This window comes from Triturus cristatus, chromosome 12 (assembly GCF_964204655.1).
Source record: "Triturus cristatus chromosome 12, aTriCri1.1, whole genome shotgun sequence".
In the NCBI taxonomy this organism is placed as follows: Eukaryota; Metazoa; Chordata; class Amphibia; order Caudata; family Salamandridae; genus Triturus; species Triturus cristatus.
Window position 1 is genome coordinate 706,712,382 of NC_140595.1, and position 13,002 is coordinate 706,725,383.

At 48.6% G+C, this 13,002-nt stretch overlaps 3 non-coding genes across 3 annotated transcripts; all 3 read right to left on the reverse strand.

Annotated features, from left to right (window-relative positions):
* Positions 1 to 8,465: 8,465 nt before the first annotated feature.
* TRNAL-AAG (transfer RNA leucine (anticodon AAG)) lies at positions 8,466 to 8,547 on the reverse strand. Its single transcript has one exon. It is a non-coding gene; the product is annotated as a tRNA-Leu (tRNA).
* Positions 8,548 to 8,970: 423 nt separating this feature from the next.
* TRNAS-GCU (transfer RNA serine (anticodon GCU)) lies at positions 8,971 to 9,052 on the reverse strand. The gene has a single exon. It is a non-coding gene; the product is annotated as a tRNA-Ser (tRNA).
* A 3,654-nt stretch (positions 9,053 to 12,706) lies between these two features.
* On the reverse strand, positions 12,707 to 12,788 carry TRNAL-AAG (transfer RNA leucine (anticodon AAG)). The gene has a single exon. It is a non-coding gene; the product is annotated as a tRNA-Leu (tRNA).
* Between the last annotated feature and the right edge of the window lie 214 nt (positions 12,789 to 13,002).

Consider the following 13,002-nt stretch of genomic DNA (forward strand, 5'->3'; position numbering starts at 1 on the left):
GCACATGTGTCCCTGTAGGCTTGAGCCACTTTGTCATTAATTAAAGGAGTCTGTCTGTACTTGCCCAGGTTACTGGGGCTCACAGTCAGGGACAAATCAATGTCCCCATCACAGATCAAGACTGCCTGTGTAAGGGTTCTGTCTAAGTCAGAATCTCCTTCAGTTCCCATAGTGATTCCCACTACACCCTTTGTCTGGGGACCAACACTGCTAACAGTAGTACTGGGAGCAGGTGCCTTAGGGGCAACAGTGTTGGGGGCTCCACCCTTTTTGCAATCACTAGTCCAGTGAGTTGTATTTTTACAATGATTGCACCAGGGTTTCTTCTGACCTTCTTTCTTCTTCTTGGACTGTTGGGACCCACCCTCCTTAGCAGTAGTTTGGGGCCCTGTTGAAGACTTCTGGTCTTTAGGTTTCTGATCTCCACCCTTTTGGTCTGTCTTCTTCTGATCACCCCCTTGGCCCTGGTTCTGGTTCTTTTGCTTAACCCTGGTTCTGACCCATTTGTCTGCCTTCTTTCCCAATTCTTGGGGAGAGGTCAGATCAGAGTCAACCAAGTGTTGATGCAGTTGCTGGTTTTGACAGTTATTTAAAATCTGTTCTCTCATCATCAAATTATACAATCCTGTAAAATCAGATACCTTACTTCCCAGCAACCAACCCTCCAAAGCCTTAGTGGCACATTCAATGTATTCAGACCAGTCCTGAGTCTGTGTCTTTTGGGTGTCTCTGAACATTAACCTGTACTGCTCAGTGGTTAAGCCTAACCCATCAACTAGAACACTCTTCAGGACTCTGTAGTTTCTGACATCCTCTTCTCTAACAGTGAGGAGTCTGTCTCTGCCTCTTCCTTCAAAGGAGAGCCAGAGGATTGCTGCCCACTGATCTTCAGGAACCTGCTGTACTTTGCAGGCTCTCTCAAGAGCAGTTATCCACTTGTGGATGTCATCCCCACTTTTGTAGGGGGGCACAACCTTAGACAGGTTCCTATTGTCAAAGACCCTATCTTTGTCCTTAGGGACAATGCTGCCACCAGTGGGTATGGACCCACTCTCTTTATGCTGTCTAGCCTTGCTAAGTTTCTCTTCCATCAGGGCTACTTCTAGCTCCTGCTTCCTGATCCTCAGCTGGGCCTCTTGCATCTTGGCCTCATGTTCCCTCCTCTGAGGGGTGGTCATCCTTCTCCTGGAGTGACCTTGAGAGCCTCTAGAGCCATGGGAAGCATTGGAGTCACCTGAGCGATTCCTTTGCCTTCCAAGCCCTGTGTTAAGTCCACTGGGGAGATCCAGTGGGTTGAACCCACTGTCAGTCCCCAATAGCCTTGGTTTAGCTGGGCCAAGTATAATACTTGGCACTGGGCTAGTTCTCCCTTCATCCTCACTACTGTCAGTATCCTTTTCACTCTCATCCTCTGTGGTAGGCATCCCATCTAAGGGGTGACTATTGGGAAGGGGTACTTCAGTGGCATCTTTAGAAGGGGGGCCTCCTGTTCCTGTCCCTAAGGGGGCTAACTGGGAAGCTTTCTTGAGTGCTCTCTGATTCTCATCATTCTGTAAGAGCTCTCTGAGCTCAGCAGAGTTTGGGTTCTTGGGCTGTTTAAGGCCTCTAAGAGTTGCCAAATGCCTGAGCTCATTCTGATTAAGGGTAGCAAAGCTGGATGGTGCCCTCTGGGGGTCACTCTCAACAGAGATGGGTACAGTGGACCCCTCTGCCCCGGCCATTGCTCTTAAGTGTGGGTGGATGTGTTGCAATCTACCTACACTTGGGTTTACCTACTAAACCTATCTAGTAGTTGTAGTCAGGGTGTGCTACTCCCTTTGCTCTACAACAACTAAGTTCAGTAGAACTTAAGTATATCTAATCTTGTTTTATATGTACCTACAGGTACCTATGTGATCTTTCAATTGGTAACCAAGAGATTACAATGGTAAAACACAGCAAGCTCAAATCCAACCGCTGCTCACCAATGTGAGAAGTTGGCCTGGTATATGCTGTTCACTAGTTCTAGTGACCACCTTGTACCATGCCAAGCAACCCTTATGGTGTGGTTGTAAGTCAACCTTTTCGGACTAGCTGCCCTAGTGGTAGCGTAGGCTAAGCAGTCGTTGAGGCTAAACTCGTGATGCGTGTTAAGCAAGCTGTTTTACCAATAGTAACCCCCTTTTATACCAATGAAAGGACACCACCCAGATATATATTCAAAATATATATGTATTTATTTCTCAAAGTAACCCCTAGTCTCTTTATGAGCACAGGAGCACAAATCGTCAAACAAGATTATCACAGAATACACAGAAGTTGCACTTTATATGGATAGGCCCTGGTGGCCACTCGAACCATATACTAAAATAGTGGTATAAGTACCACGAACAGAAAAGGGAAAAGGCCTAGGGCCTCTAGAATCGCTGGGCCTACAAGGAGCTAACGTCAGTTAGTGACCAGGAGGTCCACGGGTGGCGTGTGCAGAGCAAATAGTCACACGCGTGCTCCCATAGGTTTCAATGGGTGCGTAAAAAGTACAAAGTTACTGCAAAAGGAATCTTCCGGATGACCTAGGAACTTAAGATTTGGAACACAGGCACTAGAGATGTATTACTACACATGGGCACCGGAGTACCAGCTTTACCTCACCCACAGGAAGCGGGTGCATAGGCCTCGAAGTGCGTCGGGTTTCTTCTATCTGTTCCGTGGGGCCTGTAGACAAAAGTGCTGCAGGCGGTCGGTCGGGAAGAGATGCAGTGGATCCAAGAGTGGATCGGAGATGTTGAAGACCTGTAAGCAGAGGGGACAGTGTTCACAGTCACTAGCCAGTGACCAGCGTGGCACCAGGTGGGTACCAGGCGATGTCGGGTGCAAACAGGTGATGAGGGGTAGCTTGTCTCCGCAGCCACGTGGTCCCTGAAGGTCGACGACGTCCAGGAGTCGGCTCACGAGCTGTCCCACGCAGGCTCTCGCTGTCGGCGGTGTCGGCGACTTGATCGAAGCAAACAAGCCTTGGCAAAAGCAATTGCAGGAGGATTCGGAAATCAGCTGTTGGTTCTGACCAGCAAGGTCAGAGGGATTGCTCCTTTGGAGGGGAGCAAGGGCCAGTCTGGATCAACCAGACCAGCGGTGTTTGTCGTAGATTTCGTCGCCAAGATGGCCACTAGCCAGCGGGCCAGCAACCGGTTAGGCGCGTCGAGTGGCAAAATGCAGAAGGGCCCCACGCAGATCGTGGAGATGCTGGAGGGCTCACCTTTGGTGCAGATGCTGCTCGAGGGTTGGGCTTCTCAGGACCCAAAGCACAACTTGGAGGGAGCCTCGGTTGTTGCACTGGTCAGCTTGTCGTAGTCGTTCCAAGATGGCTGGCTCCACGTGTCTCGGTGCCTCCACGGGTCTCCTCTTTGCAGGGACTGTGGATCGGGCGGTGAGAGGTCTGGAGGTCCAGGTCTTGTCAGTCTCTGGGCTCGGGCTCCGGCGGGAGGCGGCGGCAAAGCAGACGTTGATTCGCTGGATGGTGCTTGCGTTAGCAAGGTGGTCACTCCCTGACCACAGGGGAGATTTTCTTCAGTCTTCTGTGCAGCAGAATGTCGAAGTTCCCGTCTTCTTCTTAGTTTCAAGTTGATTCCAGGATGTCTGAAGTCTTAGGACACAGCTCCTACCTTTATTCGGATTCTAGGGGCCGGACTACCTGCTAGGTCCCTCCCTATGGGTGGGACCAGGAAGGGGGGTGGTTACACCCCCAATCCTTTGTCCAGCTCGCCCCAGGCCCGGGACTGGTGTGCCCCAGGACCGGTTTGAACTGGCATATGCACCGAGGCTCCTCGTGAGCCACAGGCATGTCTGGTTTCTTTCAAGCCCTACCTGACCAATACACAAAATCCTGTCTGGGGTGGTGCACGCACCTCCCCTGGCAGGAAACCCTTTGTCCACACCTCCCAAGCTGGAAGGACTCCCAGCAGCAGGAGGGCAGACTTGTGTCTGTGGTGGCAGCATCCATTTTGTGGAGCTGAGGCTATGTCTGATTTTACCCGGGTTTCAGGTACTGTACATGTCGTGTCCCTCTAGAAGGGTGGAATGCTAACCCCGTCGCCAGAATTGGCGAGGGGTTAGTATTCCAATTCGTATGACACCTTACTCGACATGTTTTGATAAAGCCAAACCAAAGATAGCATTTAACCGCGAGGTTCATAATGCACTTAAGAGTATATGGTATGACGATATCTGGAAACAGTAGAAGGAAGTTGTTCCGACCACTGCAGACAGGCTCAGCTCATGCCAGAGCACCATCTCACATGGAACCAAGCACTCTGCCTTCAGGATTGTTAAGGCCTGCCATAGGAGTGACTTATAGGTTACCAGGTGTCCCATTTAAGGTTAGGTATAGGTATACTACACCTAAGTAAGAGGTGATTACACCAACTTACCCCAGCTGAGTGATCAGCCAGTTGTGTCAAATCGTTAGGCCAAGCCTGGGGTGGCATAATACATGCTGCAGCCCTTGGCAGGCCTTGGGTACACCAATGCCCTGGGTACCTAGTGTACACTGGTACAGGGGCTGACAGGGTGATCCACTTCCAATTGGTTATGCACCTAGGGTGCATAGTTTTAATTTAGTAGAGAGAACAGCAGGCTGGGGGTCTGATTGGCAGGCCCACAGCCTCAATATGTCAAAAACCAGTGAAGCAAAAAGCAAAAATTTGGGGTGACCATAGGATAGCAGACCCTACTCTCCTACATACGATGTACCGACGAGTGTGGGATTCGAACCCACGCGTGCAGAGCACAATGGATTAGCAGTCCATCGCCTTAACCACTCGGCCACCTCGTCTGACGACGGTGGCAGGTGTCATCCTAGTTCACTGTGTGCTCAGTGCAGGTCCATGGAGCTGTCCTTATTACCTGTAGTCTTTACTGCAGCGCTGATATCCCTAGGAACGTGGAAAGCATTGGACAACTATATTAAGAGAGGAACTTCATTTCCAACCGGCTCTTCAGGCCCTACCAAGAAAGAAGTCACTTATTCCCACGAACAACATTGACATGTGTATGGGGGTGCACTAACACTTCACTTCGAAGCCCCGCAGTCTGACTCCTCAAATGCTGGGATATCGGAAGCCAATGACTTTACCACCTTTGCCAGGAGAATGCATTAGAAACCCTCGGCCTTTAATGTTGGCATTGGAAACCGATGGCGAGAAATAAACCTGCTCCTTTCGAAAAGGTCAGATTTTTTCACAAGTGTTTCGCCTCATTATTGCTGAAAATATTTGACTACCGTTTTTCACCCTCTTTCTCTTCCAGGTCTGATGCCATATTGACTCATTTTCACGCAAACAAACAGAGCTGAGCGGCCCAGGTTGCTTTTTTGGGTTGTCATTCTGTGCCTCATTTGTGCCGGTGCTTTCCGGGGCTCAGCACAGGCACGTATTTCAGAGGGCCGGAACTATAAATCTCTTCTTCCGCACTCAGAATTCCCAATAACTTTTCAAAATCAACACGCCTGCTGGGATGACTGCCTGATCTGTCTTCACAGCCTGGCCCTCTCAGAGTCAGGCATGATGCATGTGTCTAGTGGAGGCATGGTGCATGTGCTACTTTTCGGGTCCCTGAGCCTGCCGGTACTGAGCACAGACGTCTACTCAAGTTCTGTCTTGTGCAGTTGTAACGTGCTGGCAATTGTCTGGCATGGGCGAGCATTTTCACAGGACCGATTCACAAAGCTGTGGGTTACACCCAAACATACAGATTCAGTTCATTAAGCACTATCTGTGGGTAGTTTCTTTAGGCATAAGACGCAAGTATGTTCTACGCCCAAAGATTCAAGATGACGTTATTTAAACCTGGAGTATGAGGACCTATCCCAAAAGGTTTAGTGAATCGTACCCAATAAATTGGTCAACTCACAAAACTTTAAACCCTAAGAATTAAGGCTGCGGTCTGGACAATATGGTCTAATTGACGGTTCACAAATATACTTCCCATCGAGAGAACGGCTTTCACCAGGGCCTGGTTGAAACCATATGATCTACATGGGATAGTACTAGCGAAAACACGGTTGGTCTAAAATCTTGTTAGATAGTCGACGACCGCCCCCCTTCTCCACACAACCTTCCTACAGTAGTCAAGTTTGGCACATGAAGTTTATCATTTGACAGAGCACGTACTTTTGATTTAACGACATTAATGTACTGCATCTCAGTCCCCAGAGCTTAATCGACAATCCGAGAAACAGCTTTAAATACACGATTTACAATCTAGGAACCGTCGGAAGGCCAGGTGCATTTTAAAATCCATGCCTGGTAATCTTCCTAACATAGGTAGGCTGTTGCACTAATCTGGTGGGGATTCAACTACATGTCCACTATTAGCGATTAGCTTCCGTACAAGACACATACTAATTCTTGGAAACCAAAAGTTTAAAGACTAAGAGAGGAAATGATGCCTGTGTCCGAGACTAGCGCAACAAACGCCGGTTAATGTTTCGAAACACTGGCTTAGGATACAACTTTGTTGTTTAGTGGGAGATTAGTTGGTGGATGTAAATGTGTGGTCGTGGCTGTTTGAGTGCATGGGTCTGATCTTTTGGGGTCACGGGGAATTAAAATTGTTTGCTCTAGAACCTGCGACTGAAGAGACAGTGAGAGGTGCTGTGGTCAGTAAGCGGCAGGAAGGTCAATACTCCTTTACCTTTCACGATATCGCATTCCACCACCCTGCCGTAGTTCTCGAAAAGGTTGCGCAGCTCGGTGGCGGTGCACGAGGCGCTGACGTTGCCCACGAACACCTTCCAGGTGTTGAGAGGCCGCGGTTTGCTCAGTTCCACCACCATCTTTCGGTCATTCAGCTCGCGGCCGTTGAGTGCCGCTATAGCGGCCAGGGCCCGGTCCTCTTCCCGCATGTGAACGAAGGCGAATTGCTTCATGACTGCACAGCTCACCACTGTGCCGTGGTGCTCGAAGAGCACGCTCAGCTCTTCCTGCGTCGTTTGCTCGTCAACGTTGCCCACAAAGATCTTCAACTTTATGCGTGTAAAGAACTGTGTGAATCGGAAAGGGAGCAAAGACGCAAAATATTTCTTTCTATGACGGCGCGGACGCCCACCCCCCAAGCCCTTGTGACGCCCCAAAAATACAAAATGGATGCGATGTTCTAATTACCACCCGCCACCCTTTATGGTCTTATGCGTCTCAGACATGGTGTCAGCGCCTGAACGGCGACAAGATGATAATTGCGCAGCTGCGGCGACAACTACGGCGCGGACGGCGGAGACTGACCGCTGCTCTCCCCCTCCCTGCTCAGTCTGTTCTTCCGAGTATCCCTTCCACAAGAACCGCTCGACTTTCTTGCTTCCTCAGCCCCGTTCTGTAAAATGGCGTCAGACGGCTAGGTTGTCACAGGAAAAAGGAACAAGAGCGATAACTGAAAAATAGCGGACAACACAAAGCGCCTTTCACGGGACTCGTGGTGCCGGAGTCACACTAACTCACATTTAGAGGGACAGGAAGTCTTTGTGTAATAACAGGTAGAAACAACTAGCAGAGCCTTCGCTAGCCGAGACATAAATAAACAGAGAACGTCCCTGTAAAAAAAAAAAAAATAAACACGCCCACCAGCGAAAAAAGGGACGGCCTGGAAAAAAGAGAACGATTCGAAAAAACACGCCCCCGAATCCGAAAAGGACGGGGCTTGTTTGGAGAGACAAACCTCTTCTCCAATGGCTGACCAGCATTTAAGAGGCCAGCCAATGGAGAAGAGGAGAGAAGAGAGGCGGGTTCAAGCCCCTCTTCTCCAAGTCATTAAATCTCGCGAGCGAGACTGCGCTAGCGCATCCTTCGCTAGCCGAGACCTAACGAGAAGACCGTCTTCTGCTATAAAGTGCAAAGATGCAGGCAGAGCCACACCACAGTTACTAACAAGGAGGTAAAAATGAAACTAAAAATAGGACAAGAGAACCCCTTAGCTCCAGGAGTCGGCTAGGTGTAGGGAAGATATTACTGGGATTGTTTTGTCCACCAATCCCCGAGATGGGCCTGCTGAGCACCTGCCTCTAAATCAGGACACGGGTAGCTAACGAAAGTGGGACACAGGCAGGCCAGGAATTAACAAAGTACTTTTTTAAAACAAGAGTTAAAGAAAAATAGACCTTTTTATGAAACGGATTTACGAGAGAAAAAACATTGGCTCTTTTCGTGCTACTGCAGGTAGAACTGGTTTGTCAAAAGTGGCTGCCAATGCTCCGACCCTACACTTCCAACCCATACCCTTGGATGCCACTTGCAGTTCTGTGATGTCACACGCGTCGTCATCTGCGACACAAGGAGCCATGGTTCACTCGTGAAAATGCTAATCATGGTAACACGGGGAAAGGAGACTTCACGTTGGAAGGAAGACAGAATGTATTTGATTCCCTGGGTTTTCCTTTAAATGTATGTAAAGCACATAAAGCACATGCCTATATATGAGTGCATTGTTCAAAAGTGAACTGGCAGCGGTGGGATTCGAACCCACGCCTCCAGAGAGACTGGAGCCTTAATCCAGTGCCTTAGACCGCTCGGCCACGCTACCACCTGTACTTCAAGTCGGACATCCATGTCTCAAGTAGTAGAACACCGTGTCCATCTCTCGTCTTTTCTTCTGTCAGGAACTGGGGGGCATTTTTATCCTATATTGCCATTTACCTTGTACTCAAACAAATTAATGGGCAATACAAAACAGGAAGTGAACAACGTTTGAAAAGAAAACAAGAAGAATACTATGGACGTAAGAATCGTCTGCTGTGGGTCATAAATCAGCAAATTCTATCATTTTATAGGAAACACCCCTTGTAAAGAACATTGATCGGTAACACCAAAGCAGCTGTGCGACTGTTACAAATCGCAGAGGAATACAGATGTATTATGCCTTATGGTCCTGCTATGATGCGCCACAGTCTCTGTTATTCGCTTGAAATACAATACCCCTGTAAATAATGACAAAACTGCGATGTACCGACGAGGGTGGGATTCGAACCCACGCGTGCAGAGCACAATGGATTAGCAGTCCATCGCCTTAACCACTCGGCCACCTCGTCTGACGACGATGGCAGGTGTCATCCTAGTTCACTGTGTGCTCAGTGCAGGTCCATGGAGCTTTCCTTATTACCTGTAGTCTTTACTGCAGCGCTGATATCCCTAGGAACGTGGAAAGCATTGGACAACTATATTAAGAGAGGAACTTCATTTCCAACCGGCTCTTCAGGCCCTACCAAGAAAGAAGTCACTTATTCCCACGAACAACATTGACATGTGTATGGGGGTGCACTAACACTTCACTTCGAAGCCCGCAGTCTGACTCCTCAAATGCTGGGATATCGGAATCCAATGATTTTACCACCTTTGCCAGGAGCATGCATTAGAAACCCTCGGCCTTTAATGTTGGCATTGGAAACCGATGGCGAGAAATAAACCTGATCCTTTCGAAAAGGTCAGATTTTTTCACTTGTGTTACGCCCCATTATTGCTGAAAATATTTGACTACCGTTTTTCACCCTCTTTCTCTTCCAGGTCTGATGCCATATTGACTCATTTTCATGCAAACAAACAGAGCTGAGCAGCCCAGGTTGCTTTATTGGGTTGTCATTCTGTGCCTCATTTGTGCCGGTGCTTTCCGGGGCTCAGCACAGGCACGTATTTCAGAGGGCCGGAACTATAAATCTCTTCTTCCGCACTCAGAATTCCCAATAACTTTTCAAAATCAACACGCCTGCTGGGATGACTGCCTGATCTGTCTTCACAGCCTGGCCCTCTCAGAGTCAGGCATGATGCATGTGTCTAGTGGAGGCATGATGCATGTGCTACTTTTCGGGTCTCTGAGCCTGCCGGTACTGAGCACACGCGTCTACTCAAGTTCTGTCTTGTGCAGTTGTAACGTGCTGGCAATTTTCTGGCATGGGGCGAGCGTTTTCACAGGACCGATTCACAAAGCTGTGGGTTACACCCAAACATTCAGATTCAGTTCATTAAGCACTATCTGTGGGTAGTTTCTTTAGGCATAAGACGCAAGTATGTTCTACGCCCAAAGATTCAAGATGACGTTATTTAAACCTGGAGTATGAGGACCTATCCCAAAAGGTTTAGTGAATCGTACCCAATAAATTGGTCAACTCACAAAACTTTAAACCCTAAGAATTAAGGCTGCGGTCTGGACAATATGGTCTAATTGACGGTTCACAAATATACTTCCCATCGAGAGGACGGCTTTCACCAGGGCCTGGTTGAAACCATATGATCTACATGGGATAGTACTAGCGAAAACACGGTTGGTCTAAAATCTTGTTAGATAGTCGACGCCCACCCCCTTCTCCACACAACCTTCCTACAGTAGTCAAGTTTGGCACATGAAGTTTATCATTTGACAGAGCACGTACTTTTGATTTAACGACATTAATGTACGGCATCTCAGTCCCCAGAGCTTAATCGACAATCCGAGAAACAGCTTTAAATACACGATTTACATTCTAGGAACCGTCGGAAGGCCAGGTGCATTTTAAAATCCTTGCCTGGTAATCTTCCTAACATAGGTAGGCTGTTGCGCTAATCTGGTGGGGATTCAACTACATGTCCACTATTAGCGATTAGCTTCCGTACAAGACAAATACTAATCCTTGGAAACCAAAAGTTTAAAGACTAAGAGAGGAAATGATGCCTGTGTCCGAGACTAGCGCAACAAACGCTGGTTAATGTTTCGAAACACTGGCTTAGGAGACAACTTTGTTGTTTAGTGGGAGATTAGTCGGTGGATGTAAATGTGTGGTCGTGGCTGTTTGAGTGCATGGGTCTGATCTTTTGGGGTCCCGGGGAATTAAAATTGTTTGCTCTAGAACCTGCGACTGAAGAGACAGTGAGAGGTGCTGCGGTCAGTAAGCGGTAGGAAGGTCAATACGCCTTTACCTTTCACGATATCGCATTCCACCACCCTGCCGTAGTTCTCGAAAAGGTTGCGCAGCTCGGTGGCGGTGCACGAGGTGCTGACGTTGCCCACGAACACCTTCCAGGTGTTGAGAGGCCGCGGTTTGCTCAGTTCCACCACCATCTTTCGGCCATTCAGCTCGCGGCCGTTGAGTGCCGCTATAGCGGCCAGGGCCCGGTCCTCTTCCCGCATGTGAACGAAGGCGAATTGCTTCATGACTGCACAGCTCACCACTGTGCCGTGGTGCTCGAAGAGCGCGCTCAGCTCTTCCTGCGTCGTTTGCTCGTCAACGTTGCCCACAAAGATCTTCATCTTGATGCGTGTAAAGAACTGTGTGAATCGGAAAGGGAGCAAAGACGCAAAATATTTAATTCTACGACGGCGCGGACGCCCACCCCCCAAGCCCTTGTGACGCCCCAAAAATACAAAATGGATGCGATGTTCTAATTACCACCCGCCACCCTTTATGGTCTTATGCGTCTCAGACATGGTGTCAGCGCCTGAACGGCGACAAGATGATAATTGCGCAGCTGCGGCGACAACTACGGCGCGGACGGCGGAGACTGACCGCTGCTCTCCCCCTCCCTGCTCAGTCTGTTCTTCCGAGTATCCCTTCCACAAGAACCGCTCGACTTTCTTGCTTCCTCAGCCCCGTTCTGTAAAATGGCGTCAGACGGCTAGGTTGTCACAGGAAAAAGGAACAAGAGCGATAACTGAAAAATAGCGGACAACACAAAGCGCCTTTCACGGGACTCGTGGTGCCGGAGTCACACTAACTCACGTTTAGAGGGACAGGAAGTCTTTGTGTAATAACAGGTAGAAACAACTAGCAGAGCCTTCGCTAGCCGAGACGTAAATAAACAGAGAACGTCCCTGTAAAAAAAAAAAAAATAAACACGCCCACCAGCGAAAAAAGGGACGGCCTGGAAAAAAGAGAACGATTCGAAAAAACACGCCCCCGAATCCGAAAAGGACGGGGCTTGTTTGGAGAGACAAACCTCTTCTCCAATGGCTGACCAGCATTTAAGAGGCCAGCCAATGGAGAAGAGGAGAGAAGAGAGGCGGGTTCAAGCCCCTCTTCTCCAAGTCATTAAATCTCGCGAGCGAGACTGCGCAAGCGCATCCTTCGCTAGCCGAGACCTAACGAGAAGACCGTCTTCTGCTATAAAGTGCAAAGATGCAGGCAGAGCCACACCACAGTTACTAACAAGGAGGTAAAAATGAAACTAAAAATAGCACAAGAGAACCCCTTAGCTCCAAGAGTCGGCTAGGTGTAGGGAAGATATTACTGGGATTGTTTTGTCCACCAATCCCCGAGATGGGCCTGCTGAGCGCCTGCCTCTAAATCACGACACGGGTAGCTAACGAAAGTGGGACACAGGCAGGGCAGGAATTAACAAAGTACTTTTTTAAAACAAGAGTTAAAGAAAAATAGACCTTTTTATGAAACGGATTTACGAGAGAAAAAACATTGGCTCTTTTCGTGCTACTGCAGGTAGAACTGGTTTGTCAAAAGTGGCTGCCAATGCTCCGACCCTACACTTCCAACCCATACCCTTGGATGCCACTTGCAGTTCTGTGATGTCACACGCGTCGTCATCTGCGACACAAGGAGCCATGGTTCACTCGTGAAAATGCTAATCATGGTAACACGGGGAAAGGAGACTTCACGTTGGGAGGAAGACAGAATGTATTTGATTCCCTGGGTTTTCCTTTAAATGTATGTAAAGCACATAAAGCACATGCCTATATATGAGTGCATTGTTCAAAAGTGAACTGGCAGCGGTGGGATTCGAACCCACGCCTCCGGAGAGACTGGAGCCTTAATCCAGCGCCTTAGACCGCTCGGCCACGTTACCACCTGTACTTCAGTTCGGACATCCATGTCTCAAGTAGTAGAACATCCTGTCCATCTCTCATCTTTTCTTCTTTCAGGAACTGGGGGGCCTTTTTATCCTATATTGCCATTTACCTTGTACTCAAACAAATTAATGGGCAATACAAAACAGAAAGTGAACAACGTTTGAAAAGAAAACAAGAAGAATACTATGGACGTAAGAATCGTCTGCTGTG